Genomic DNA, 12,549 nt, shown 5'->3' on the forward strand with positions numbered 1-12,549 from the left:
GGTGAGTAGGTGACTAGCAAGGAGGGAGGGCTTATGTTCTTCAGCTGTTCAGATTTAAATAGTGCCAGAGAAGAACTTTTCAGCTGATGTTTGCATCTGAGATGAGCATCAGGAGCAATCTGAAATTCACATTTCTGAGCCAGGAAATGTGAAATTCGGCAAGAACACTAATGCCTTCTTGGGTGGTCTTTCAGCTTTATTGCAGCACTTGCCATCTGTGCAGCTGATGGTTTCCCAATATGCTCATGTTAACTCTATAGCCAGATTATCACAATGCAACAAGAGCAACCATGATGACCCGTTTGCCCAAACAGCTCTCACCTCTGGGGTTACATGGATGTGACCACAATGAAATCAGAAACAGGCAACTAATTTCGAAAGGGAATAATAAGAACACTGGAGAAATAGCTGAAAATAATAGCTCCTGAGGTGGCACTACCTGGATCCTAATTAAGTTCTTCATCCTTCACCAACAGTTTCAGGTGCAAATAGACATGTTGCAGTGAACCTGCAATTAGGATTTCTGCTGTTGTTCATTTAATTAATAGCAGGAGTAGGGTGCAGTGGACTCAGATCAAAAATATGGTGTTGATGAAGGAGAGCTTGACTGTTTCACCATTTTCTTATTTAAGATTCTCACTTGTGCTGTGCCCCACAGATGGCTGCTGTTTGCCCTACAAGCAAAAACATTCGTATGGTTCAGTATCATTTGGCTACACTGTACATAATACATTTTCCTTAACAGAGTAAATAGCAGCTTGGGGAAGACAGGCAGTTAAGCAAGAAAATGGCCCTGGGAAAGGATAAAATCCTACCACCATCGCTCCAGTGCTGTAGTACCAATCAAGTTCAAATCTGTACACACACTTACAATGGTCATTCTCCATTTTAAAAACCACAGGAGAAACTAATGATAGTTTTTTCTCCCTCATATCCAGCTTGGACCTAAACATCCAGTGTGTTATTAGCTGACGTGTCAATAAGGGAGAAACTGTGTTTTCCCCCTCTTTTAGGTCATCTTCAGCTGCCCAAGCAGACAATATATTTTCCAGCTGATGTTTATTTATTTACTGTACTGATATGCCATCTTTTTTATAAGCTCAGGTTGGTGTACATGCCTGTGCTCCTCTGCATTTATCTTCACAACAACCCTGTGAGGCACATCAGATTGAGAGAACACAACTGATACAAAGTCACCTAATGAGTTTCAGAGTGGAGGTTTTCATTTCCAGAATCTTAGTCCAACATGCTAACTTCTACCCCACAATGGCTTTAACTGTGATTTTGACATCACCACTTTCTATTTGTCCCTGAGATAGGACAGAATTGGGGAGCCTGTGTCTTTCTAAATGTTTTTGGACTCCAACTCCCATCACCATCACCAATGGTCAAGGATTATGAGGTCTGTAGTCTAGAAGGTTACAAGTCCCTTATTCCTGGTTTCAGGTAAGGCTGTTCCTTGAGCTTCTTTCAGGATTCTTGGGGACTGAGGGGGGAGTCTTTTTCTGGTGTTACCCTCCCCTCCCTGTTGCCTGCAGTCCTGGCTACAAAATCAGTCCTGTCTCATCTACCATGCTGGATGAATACAAGTGACGGTGACTCATTCCTGCGTACGCCGTGGGCTCAAGACGCTTTGTGTTTTGATTGTTCCTTGAATTACTAGTGAATATTTTATTGTAAGGATCAGGGAACTGTCACATTTTTATTATCGCTCTCTATTCATTTCCTTGGCATCCTTGGCAAGCTTTTGAGACCAACAAAGAATGACAAATGACATTAAGTATAGAGATCACTTCTCTGCACCCACTGTTGAAATGAAATCCTTTTGGGTGTAGGATGTAGCAGCCAATGAACACTACAGTCTCCCAGGGCTCCCTAGACCTATTTCATTTGTGAGATGCATTGTCTACATGGACATTGTATTTGTGTTATGAACTGCATCAGTTCCGGCTGATGCATTGCTATCAAGGACAGGTTGGCTTTTTGGATGTGAGTGCTTAGCAGAGCTTGGAAAGGTGGTTTATTTTAGACTATAATGTCCAGAATCCACCAGCTAGCAAAGACTGGAGGACTGTGGGAGCTGTAGTCCCAAAAAGTAACTTTTCCATATTCTGCCTAAAATATGTGTTCATAAGCACAGGATTGTCAAACCTGGTGGAAGCTGAAGTCTGAATATGAATATAATGTCCCATTGATCCAGGAAAGTCAGACGATTTGGCTCCTAATATTTTTCTAAGACCAATGGGCAATCCAGATACTCCAGGATAATCCCAAAATATTGGACTATTTCTTCTATCAGCCTCGACTAATATGCTCCTAGATGGTGGGAACTGAAATCCAAGATAGGGATAGCTATCAGTTACCCAGTTCTATCTTACTATGTAATAATTACATGCCGTCAAATTGATTCTGATGTATGGCAATCCTTTACCAGGGTTTTCTAGGGACAGAGTATTTAACAGTGGTTTACTGCTGCTGGTGCTCTGTGAGTGTACAGCTTGCCCAAGGCAATGCAGACTGGCTTTTCTTCTGGAAGAGTGACAAATCAAACTCCCCACCTCTGGCTCTGCAGTCAGGGATCCAACTTACTATTAATATTATCTGCCTATTGCATAATTTCCAACCATCCCATGTCAATCAGAATACCTTGTTTTTCATGGCTGCTTCTTCTTGGTAAAACCCACCCTACATAAGTCTGTCTTGATCATTTTCTGTTTCCCTCATCTTAACTCTCCTTTTCTTTCACATTGTAATAGTCAAGTTGTGTATGCTGATGACAGACAAGGCTGAAACCTCCAGGATAAACATCACAAGTATTTTGCCTATCAGATTGATAGATATAGACTTGTCTCTTTGACAGTCATCTCCTTTGTGAGGGCACCAAATCTATAATTGTTGGTCATAGATCACTTTAAGATACATGGTTTCAGGCAAACAAAGAAATTAACAAACAGTGCATTCTCTCAAATGTATTTGCTGATATTTTTCTTCTGAGCTTTGTTCCTAAAAGACTTGGGTCAAATGCAGGTCCTATCCTGTTGGCTATTAGTTAGCAACACTTTGCTTCTCCAAGGGGAGGAAATTTTGAGGAGATGAGAAGAGGAAAAAATGGGGGAAAGTGGCATTCCACTAGTATACTTTCTGGCTTCTATCTCCTTCTTTAACAAATAAATAAAGTTGGAAGAGGAATATTCTTTCACTGTGGTGGGGAGGTTATAAAGAAATTAAGGGCAAAGTAAAAGAAAGATGGAGGGGGCACAAAGACAGTTTGGGTATTAGCTGCAATGAGAAGGGGTAGGGGACAAGAAGAATGTAGGAGTGGGATTTATTTATTTATTTAAAGAGAAAATTGCCCAGGGACACACAGTCTTTCTACTGACCATCCTCTGCAAGCATATTTGCTTGGCAGCAATATGCTGGTAAGTGCTTCTAAAGATTTTTGAATTGGGAGGTAGGAGACTTTAATTTTTCAGAGATTTGATTCAGAGGTACAGTATTTTTCTTCCTCGATCCCAGCCTTTTGAAAAATGATCCAGACTGCCCTTGTGTGATCCTGACACTCCCACACCTTCATATTTCGCTCCATAAGACGCACCTCTCCATAAGACGCACCAAATTTTTAGGAGAAGAAAACAGGAAAAAATAATCTGTTTTCTTCGCTCCTTAAGACGCACAGACTTTCCACCCCCCTGTTTTGTGGGGGAAAAGTGCATCTTATAGTGCGAAAAATACGGTACTTCCAGGCTGAGACCTGCCAGTGAAAACAAAATTTATTTATTACTTTAATTTAATATACCGCTCCCATTAGTGCCGCAGCACTACTTAGGGTGGTTCACAGTAAAAGACTGTAGGCCTCAGACCTACTCTAAGGCAACATACTGCATTAAGTAACAGGATTTCAACCATTAATACATTGTCTTCTGAACAGTAAGAGAGGAAAAGGTTAGTCAAAAAGGGTCCACAGTTTAGTTAACTGTTATTGGTCCTTTTGTCTATTTCCCCGTATGGTCACACCCTGACTGATCCCATCACTAGTGGATCTCTATCACCAGTCTCGTGGAATCACATTTTTGTTTCCTGGGACAGGCAAGGAACCTCTCCGCAGGCTGTAGTGTAGGATCCAAAAGAATTAGCATATTGAAGCAAATAAGACCATAACATACTTCTAGGCTGTTTTTAAATGCCAATTAGTTTAAAAACTGCACTAAAAGGCTAATTAAATAACACATGGTAGAAGGTTTGCATTTACTTATTTGCATTCTGTGCTCTGCACAGGCACCAATGCACCGTGTACAATGTTTAATAAGACTTGCTCTCAGTGAAACTGTTCATAAGGTTGTAGTTGTTTAAGAGTGCAAACCACTTATTGTGTTCTTATTCTTGTGTGTGTGATATGGGATGTCAGGTTGGAACTCACTTAAAGGGACCCTAATAGGGCTGTCTAGGTAAGTAAAGCATTTAAGGAGTGGTTTTACCAGCCCCCCACCTGTGAGCTCCCATGGCCTCCTGGGTCCAAGTCTGTCCCGCTATCTATTACATCACACTGAGTACCCTCTTGCTCTTCAGTATATGTGTGTTTGTTTATTGGTTACATATCTTCTCTCCAAATATTTTATTTATTTTTCTGTAATTATATTTATTTTTAGGAAAACACGTTTCTGGAGATATTTTGTGTGGACAGAGTGTGAGATCCAAGATGAGAGCGCAGAGGCTCTCGTTGCAGTGCCGTCCACCCTTAAGGTTACTCAGGAGGTCCAAACGATCCCACTTCCACTACCCAAAGAGACTGCCCATCGGGGAATTGACGCTCGGGAACTGGAGGAGAGATTGTTGAGAATAACGGTAGATACACAAACTGAGCAGGAATTGGCGGGAAAAGAAGAGAAGGGGAGGTCCGTGGTAGAGGCGGGGATGGGGGAGATAAAAGGGGAGAGAGATCCAATCCCGGGGGGTTGGGAGCTCATCTGGGTAGAAGATCCTTAGACGGGCAGGTGGGAAAAGGTGAAGGTACCCTGCGAGGAGGCAGACTATTGCAGGAGGCGACAACTGCTCCAAATACCATCATATTGGGGTGAGTCAGAAGCCCGGGAGTGGAGGCGACGCCTAAGAGAGGAAAAGGAGGTGGCAGCATGGGAAGCAGAGGAATGTCGGGCATGGCGTTTGGAGGAAGTCTGGAGGAGGGAGTACCTCCGGGACCATGGGCACCCTTTGAGAGGGGGGGAACCCCTTTGGAGAGAGACCTGAGATGAGGAGACCCTACCGCTATTAGGGACTGAAGAAAAGGAACTCCTTGATGGGGAAAGTGACCCCTTCTTATATGGACCATGGGAGAACAAATCCTTGGACCCTTTCGATCCAGATGTTTGGTTGCCCTTGCATTGCCCGTTGGCCACATGAGAGAAGTTACATGGTGAACAGTTGAATGAAGAATTAAGGTTAAATGAATCAATAAACCCAAGTTTTCATTTAACTTTAAAAATTACTCCTGCTTTATTTGAAAAAGAGAAGGAAGCTCTATGTGAACCCTCACACAGAAAGAAGCCATGATTAAAATACAGTACACTTCAACTAGAATCCTGCATGCACATTTGTGGAAGTAAATCCCATTGGATACAGTGGAATCCATCTCTACAATATTTCCAATGAATAGATCTACACAGGATTCCAGAGTTAGGCTTTTTGAAATGCATTGGTTGTGCAAACTGCTTCATTAGGCCATACAATGTGTTCTGCTTAGACCTTCCACATGTCTCTTTCAGTCAAAAGTGCTAAATCAGAAATTTTGGATTACAACAAACTTTATCTCTACTTGTTCCTGTCCTTCTCCTCTTTTCACAGGAATTGATTTTTTTCTCCCTAAGGGGTTTTGATTCAAATTAGATGGTAGGTTTCAACTCATGAGATAGGATTTAGGCTGGGGCTGTTTGCAGGAGTGTTAAAGAAGAGCTCCTGAACTTATCCAGGATACCTTCTTAGTTTCTCACTAATGGATTTTAAAACAGACAAGTTGCCACTCCTTTGTCATGTTACCAGACAGACATCCTCTTAATGGCTAGGATGATTCTTACAAATCATTGATTGATTGATTGATTGATTGATTGATTGATTGATTGATTGATTGATTGATTGATTGATTGCATTTATACCCCAACCATCTAATCAACTGACTACTCCGGGTGGCTTCCAACACATATAATAAGAATATAAAATATAACAACATTGAAACATCAGTGGAAATAAATAGGAAAAAAATAAATCAAATAATAGCTGAGGGGAAGGCCTGCCTAAACATCCAAGTTTTCAATTGGTTTTTAAAGATGCCCAGTGAAGGGGCCACACGGATTTCCAGAGGAAGATTATTCCAGAGGCGAGGAGCTAACACCAAGAAGGCCCAATTTCTTGTTTTTTCCTTCCAGGCCTCCCTTGGCGTCAAGCTCCTCAGCCTCACCTCCTGACTCGATCGGGTGATATGGGTAGATCTTGGTGGGAGTAGGCATTCCGCCAAATATCGAGGCCCTAAACCGTATAGGGCTTTATACATGAGCATTAAAACTTTGAAGTCAACACGGAACCGAATGGGCAGCCAGTGCAAAGTTATTTGGGATAACAGTTTCCATAATAAACTTAAACCTTGCCATTTTCTGGTTTTAAAGTTAACCTCCTTTTCCTTCATCTATAACATGATCTATTCCACACACCTCTGTAGATGCACTGCTCTTGATCACCTTACGTGGATTAGATGCCTCATGACAATCTTAGAGCATAAGATTTAATTTTTAAGAACAGAAGTGTCATTATTCCCTTTGCCTGAAAAGACCTCTTTCCTAATGTATAATAGATTTTTATTTCTCAAATGCACTTGTAATGGTTGTTTATTATTAATAGTAATGATGTTTATAACAATTCACATATTATAGCAGGGGCTAAATCTTGGTACAGAGAATGTCATTGTATTTTGTGTTGGATGAGCACTGCCACTCCCCCACACCCTTGTTAAATATTGTGCATCCCCCCTGCCCCAGCTGCCATGGGATCTTGCAGGTTACTCTCTTCCCTATTTATTTCCACAACTTGGGACACAGTTTTCTTTATAGCAACAGAGTTTACTAAACTACAGTATGAGTTGACTCAGGAACAGAAATATCATCAAACTGTATAAAATTTTTCTTTTTTATGCCCAAACCAGACTCAATCCTTTTTCTATCATCTTTGACCTTTTCCCTCCCTTGTGTTCCTATGGGATAGCTTCTAGTCTTCCACTTACTTGGACCAAGAACTTGAGGTAAGCTGAAGAAGGGGTACCACAACAAGGATGCTTACGATAACACTTGTGGAGCGAGGGAGGTGTTTGACAGGCCGCCTCCTGGTAGCTGAGCCAGGGTTGACCAGTCAGAACCAAGGGTTCTTTCTCTTCCCACTCTCAAAGCTTCTGCCTTCTTTCTCTTCTTTCCCTTTCCCCTCAAAGAGAAAGGAGGGTTTGTGGGGTGCTCTTGCATTGCACAGGTATTCAGCCTCTTCCTTGGGAGCCCTCTGGGAGACTATCTCTCCTGCCCAGGTATCTTTCCTTTGCACATACTCCCACTCTTCCTGAGGTACAGATATTTCCAGTGCTTCCACCTCAACCACATAGAAATCTATTCTACAGCATCTCTCCAATTCTCCTCTTCCCCTTCTGTCTCCCCTCCCTGTATAGCTTCATTCTTTACCTCAGATTTCTTTTCCTCAGACTCCTCTCCTCCCTCTCTTTCTATATTTAAATTTCCCTCTCCTCCAGAGGTCCTCCTTCCCTTTCCCAGATTTTCTCTTTTCCTGCACTCTTCCTCCCCCTCCCCCCTCCAGGTCCAACATGGCTCCTCCCATGTCCACAGGGGAGCTAGATCTAGGGAATTCCATTAGGTCTGGAGAGAGGCGAGAAGCCCAGTGGCAGGGACTTAGGCATCTTTGACCTCTTCCCCACAAGTATTTATAATTAATTAATTAAGGCTTCAGTGCTATATTCCATTACCGGGAGTAAGGCCCACTGAATTCAGTGCAATCTACAGTGGTGCCTCGCTTAACGATTTTAATTGGTTGCAAAAAAAACATCGCTATGTGAAACCATTGTTAAGCGAAACACCATTTCCCATAGAGATGCATTGAAAACCGGATAATCCGTTCCAATTGGAACGGATTACCATCCTTAAGCGAAAATCCCCATAGGAAAAAACGTTAAGCGAAACCCATTGAAATGCATTGAAGCCTATTTCAATGGGGGAAAAAAATTCACAAAAAATTCAAAAAGACTCAGAACAAAGCCAAATTAAGTTAACGAAGGTTTTATTAGGTGCACTAATGATTCCAAGCATTTCAAACATTTTTTAAACATTTTAGAATATTTTAAAAATAGCAAAAACGGGGCTGTAAAAAAACGTTAAGCGAAACAAGGGGACCTAAAACTGTCATCGTTAAGTGAAGCATGGGCCCAAAATCGTTAAGTGAAAATTGCCCATAGGGAAAATCGTTAAGTGAAGCACAAGATCACTCTGAAAAAGCCATCGTTAAGTGAATTTTTCGTTGTACGAAGCAATCGTTAAGCGAGGCATCACTGTACTTCTGTGTCAATGCAACATCCTTCTAGATTAACACCCACTCATTCATAATGCAATAGTCGTCTTTTAAATAATCCAGATACGTGCACAACCATTGCTGAAAGGTCTGTACATACCTACGTAGTTCTCAGTCAGAAGAAAGACAACATTTATGAGGAAAGGGATGAAAATCTAACTCCCCTCATAGACTATTGAATCAAGTCTGCAAGATAAGGAAGACTGATTATAGAAAAAGATTTGCTGCATAAGCAGGTGGCAGAATCTGCTGTACAGAAAGTAATGGCTGGTTTTCAGTGTGAGTTTAAAGGAGGAATTCATAAACAAAATAGGGGCAACTACATTGACAAACAGTATGGAAATTGCTCTGGAATTTGTATGGTTAGAATCATAGTATTTTCTGTTGACTGCACGATGTACAGATTAATGTGAATCAGCCCAGAGTTTTGCCCTCCTATCTATCTATCTATCTATCTATCTATCTATCTATCTATCTATCTATCTATCTATCTATCTATCTATCTATCTATCTATCTATCTATCTATCTATCTATCTATCTACCTACCTACCTACCTACCTACCTACCTACCTACCTACCTACCTACCTACCTGTCTGTCTGTCTGTCTGTCTGTCTGTCTGTCTGTCTGTCTGTCTGTCTGTCTGTCTGTCTGTCTATCTATCTATCTATCTATCTATCTATCTATCTATCTATCTATCTATCTATCTATCTATCTATCTATCTATCTCTTCAATGCATTTCAATGGGTTTCGCTTAACGTTTTTTCCTATGGGGATTTTCGCTTAAGGATGGATATCCGATTTTTCGCTTAAGGATGGATATCCAGTTTTCAATGCATCTCTATGGGAAATGGTGTTTCGCTTAACAATGTTTTCACATAGCGATGTGTTTTTTTTTTGAACCAATTAAAATCGTTAAGCGAGGCACCACTGTATCTATCTATCTATCTATCTATCTATCTATCTATCTATCTATCTATCTATCTATCTATCTATCTATCTATCTATCTATCTGTCTGTCTGTCTGTCTGTCTGTCTGTCTGTCTGTCTGTCTGTCTGTCTGTCTGTCTATCTATCTCTCTCTCTCTCTCTCTCTCTCTCTCTCTCTCTCTCTCTCTCTCTCTCTCTCTCTCTGTCTGTCTGTCTGTCTGTCTCTCTCTCTCTCTCTCTCTCTCTCTGTGTGTGTGTGTGTGATCACTCGTGCCAATGTAGAAAAGCTCTCTGTGTGTGCATGTACTGTATGCGTAGAAATCTAATTGGAGGCATGCAGGGATAGTGTTGAAGGTAACATCCTAAGTGGAGTACAATATGTTCTCCATGACTGTGGGAACACTCACCCCCATAAGCACTCTTATTTTCACCCTGAAAGTATCTTTAATTATATAGCCCACCACTAGATCTCTGTGAAACTCTTTAAAAGACTGTTTGTCAAGAAGAAGAAGAAAAAAATGACAAGGCATTACGAGCCCTCTGAAATGACAACATGGAAAAAGTAGTATAATGTCCTGAGTGGAAGCGTATTCCACACCCTCAGAGCAGCTGATGCAAAGGATGTACTTCTACGATAATCACATGTTCTTTTTTATGGAGCAGTCTTACATTTGAAGAGCTGCCAGAGGACAGTCCTTCTTCTAAATATGCTTTCTATTGGAAGGGCCACCAACCCCAAATAAGTAATTTAAAATAAGCAAGAAAAAGGAGGAAGATCAGAGATTTTGAAGATACTCATTCACAGTTCAGCACATGGGCAGCAGACTCAGTATCATGATCTTCCCCACTTGACTGAGATCTAAATTATTATAACTTTTCCAATATCCTAGTGAAGATTTATACTGGTATGTCATTATATAAATCATGGTGCCAAATCGCTGATAATTAATAAGTTGCTACTAGCACTCAAAGGGTGCAATCAGACAGGCCACTGTGGAGGATGGGCTAGTTAATTCCTTTTTCTGGTGATTATACAACATGAACCAGCCTGTCCCTAGAGCATTCTTATCCACACCTTACTGGTCCTCTGCATGGCATTTCTGGCATGTCTGATTGCTTGAAACAAACCAAAGTGAGCTTGGGATTATCAAGACTCCTTCAGCTTGGAATTTCTCCATGTCACAAAGTGACTTAAGAAGATGGCCACTGCACAATATTGGCAAGTTAAACATTTCCTCTGTTCCAAGGAAGGGCACAGGAAATTAAAAGAAATTAGACTTTATTAGGACAGTACAGATGCAATGCATCACTTCTTAAAAATAGAGGGGAAAAATAGAAAAATTCATCCTGGAAGTGAGAGCAGGCAGGAGGGGGCAAAAAAGTTTCTTTTCTTTTCTTGACTTCTCTTAAAGGTCAGGTCAAAGAGCCTGCCTGCAGCCAAATACACCCCAGAGTACTAACCAGTAAGTCTGCCACCCTGCGTATTGTAAAATATTCAGAAAAAAACCCACTTCCAGTTATTATAGCACTTTCTCTGGAGGCACATTGTTTTTTCAAAGCTCCATGCCTGTAAAATTAATATGCAAAGGAAACACATGTTTACCCCTTGATGACCAATTACAAAAGATAAATATCCTAACTGGCAAAATCCAGAATGAAGCAAGTTCATGCCAGGGCAATTAGATGTCTTTTCTAATTTCAAGGAGCTCTTTCGCTAATGAATGGCAAACTGTATTGTCTGGGCCTTAGAAGGAACATAATGCAGGGCCTGATTAGATGAGACATGCGTGTGTGTTTCTGATATACGAGAAAAATAAGGTCTACGTTATATGGGGCCCAGTCTGTGAAGTGCTTTAATAATTAACAGCCATCCCTTGGCTTAGATACATAAGCACATTTGCAGCCAGCAAAATCAACATAATGGGGGTTTGCATACGCTTATGTACTACAACATTTTCTTTGCTGCAAGGAAGTAAGATAAAGAGGCCCTCTTACATGGTGCAGAGAGATCAGTAGCAGCAGTGAGGATTTTTCCTGCTGAACTCTATTCAAGAACTGACTGTTCCTTTATGTCCTTGCAGGCAGCTTGAAACTACCAGGTATTCTGAACTACCCCTCCATTTCCAGCCACCATAGCTCGCAGCCAGGGATTAGGGGAGTTGAAGTCAAAAACATCTGGAGGGCACGAGGATGCCTGTGTTTGCTCCACTGCCTGTTAGTGCAAAATACCAAACAAAATCTACCTTGGGCAGAGGCTCTTGACAGTTTTCAGCTTTGCTTACAAGCCAGACACAATTTAAAAACTCTCCTCTCTTTGTGCCAGAGGACAGCACAGAAAGCGAGACTCCACTCCTGTGGTTCAAAGCATTGCACAAAGCTGAAGCCTCTTGACCTGCACTACTTCTGCAGAAGCCCAGCACGAAGTAAAACAAGATCCATCCTCCCTTCACAACTTCTTTGACAAGTGAAGAGAACAGATGAGATATGAGACGGAGACACAATGCATTTTCTTTCACTTCCTGCCAGGATTTGGAGAAGCACGGAAGAGGCCCCTCCAGCCACCTCTCACTCCCCAACACTTTTGGCATCTCTTATGTTGCTTCTGCCTTCTTTGGAATGAGGGTTGAATGAAAGAATTACCACTAACTTCCTTTCCCATAAGTGTTCTACAATGGCAGTTCTGAATGGTTCAGACCTTATATCTCACCCATCACTAGTTTAAAGAACCCATGTCCCACCATGATAAGTGGAAAAAACCACTGTGCTCAAGAAGGACATACTGCATTGATGTTTACAGACATTATAAATATATTATATTTATTATTTGCAATTACTTTACAGTTTATAGCAAGGAAAAAGGAGGACTAGAAGAAACACAGAGTACCAAAGCAACTACTAGCATTCCAGAAGTTCATCACCAGGCAGCAGTTCACACTTGCAGGAGGCCATGGGAATTAAGGGAGAGTGAATTCTTTGTCATTTTTATGATAGCTCTGTGTCTTATTGAGTTTGCT

General features: G+C 41.3%; 1 long non-coding RNA gene across 1 annotated transcript in view; it reads right to left on the bottom strand.

Moving 5' to 3' along the window:
* Nucleotides 1–3,734: 3,734 nt before the first annotated feature.
* Nucleotides 3,735–12,549, bottom strand: part of LOC144589027 (uncharacterized) — a 48,300-nt gene continuing 39,485 nt past the window's right edge. Inside the window, exon 4 of the long non-coding RNA XR_013544864.1 lies at nucleotides 3,735–3,751. This is a non-coding gene — a long non-coding RNA (uncharacterized LOC144589027). The remainder of the gene's footprint in view (nucleotides 3,752–12,549) is intronic.

Source organism: Pogona vitticeps, chromosome 4, assembly GCF_051106095.1.
Source record: "Pogona vitticeps strain Pit_001003342236 chromosome 4, PviZW2.1, whole genome shotgun sequence".
NCBI lineage: Eukaryota > Metazoa > Chordata > Lepidosauria > Squamata > Agamidae > Pogona > Pogona vitticeps.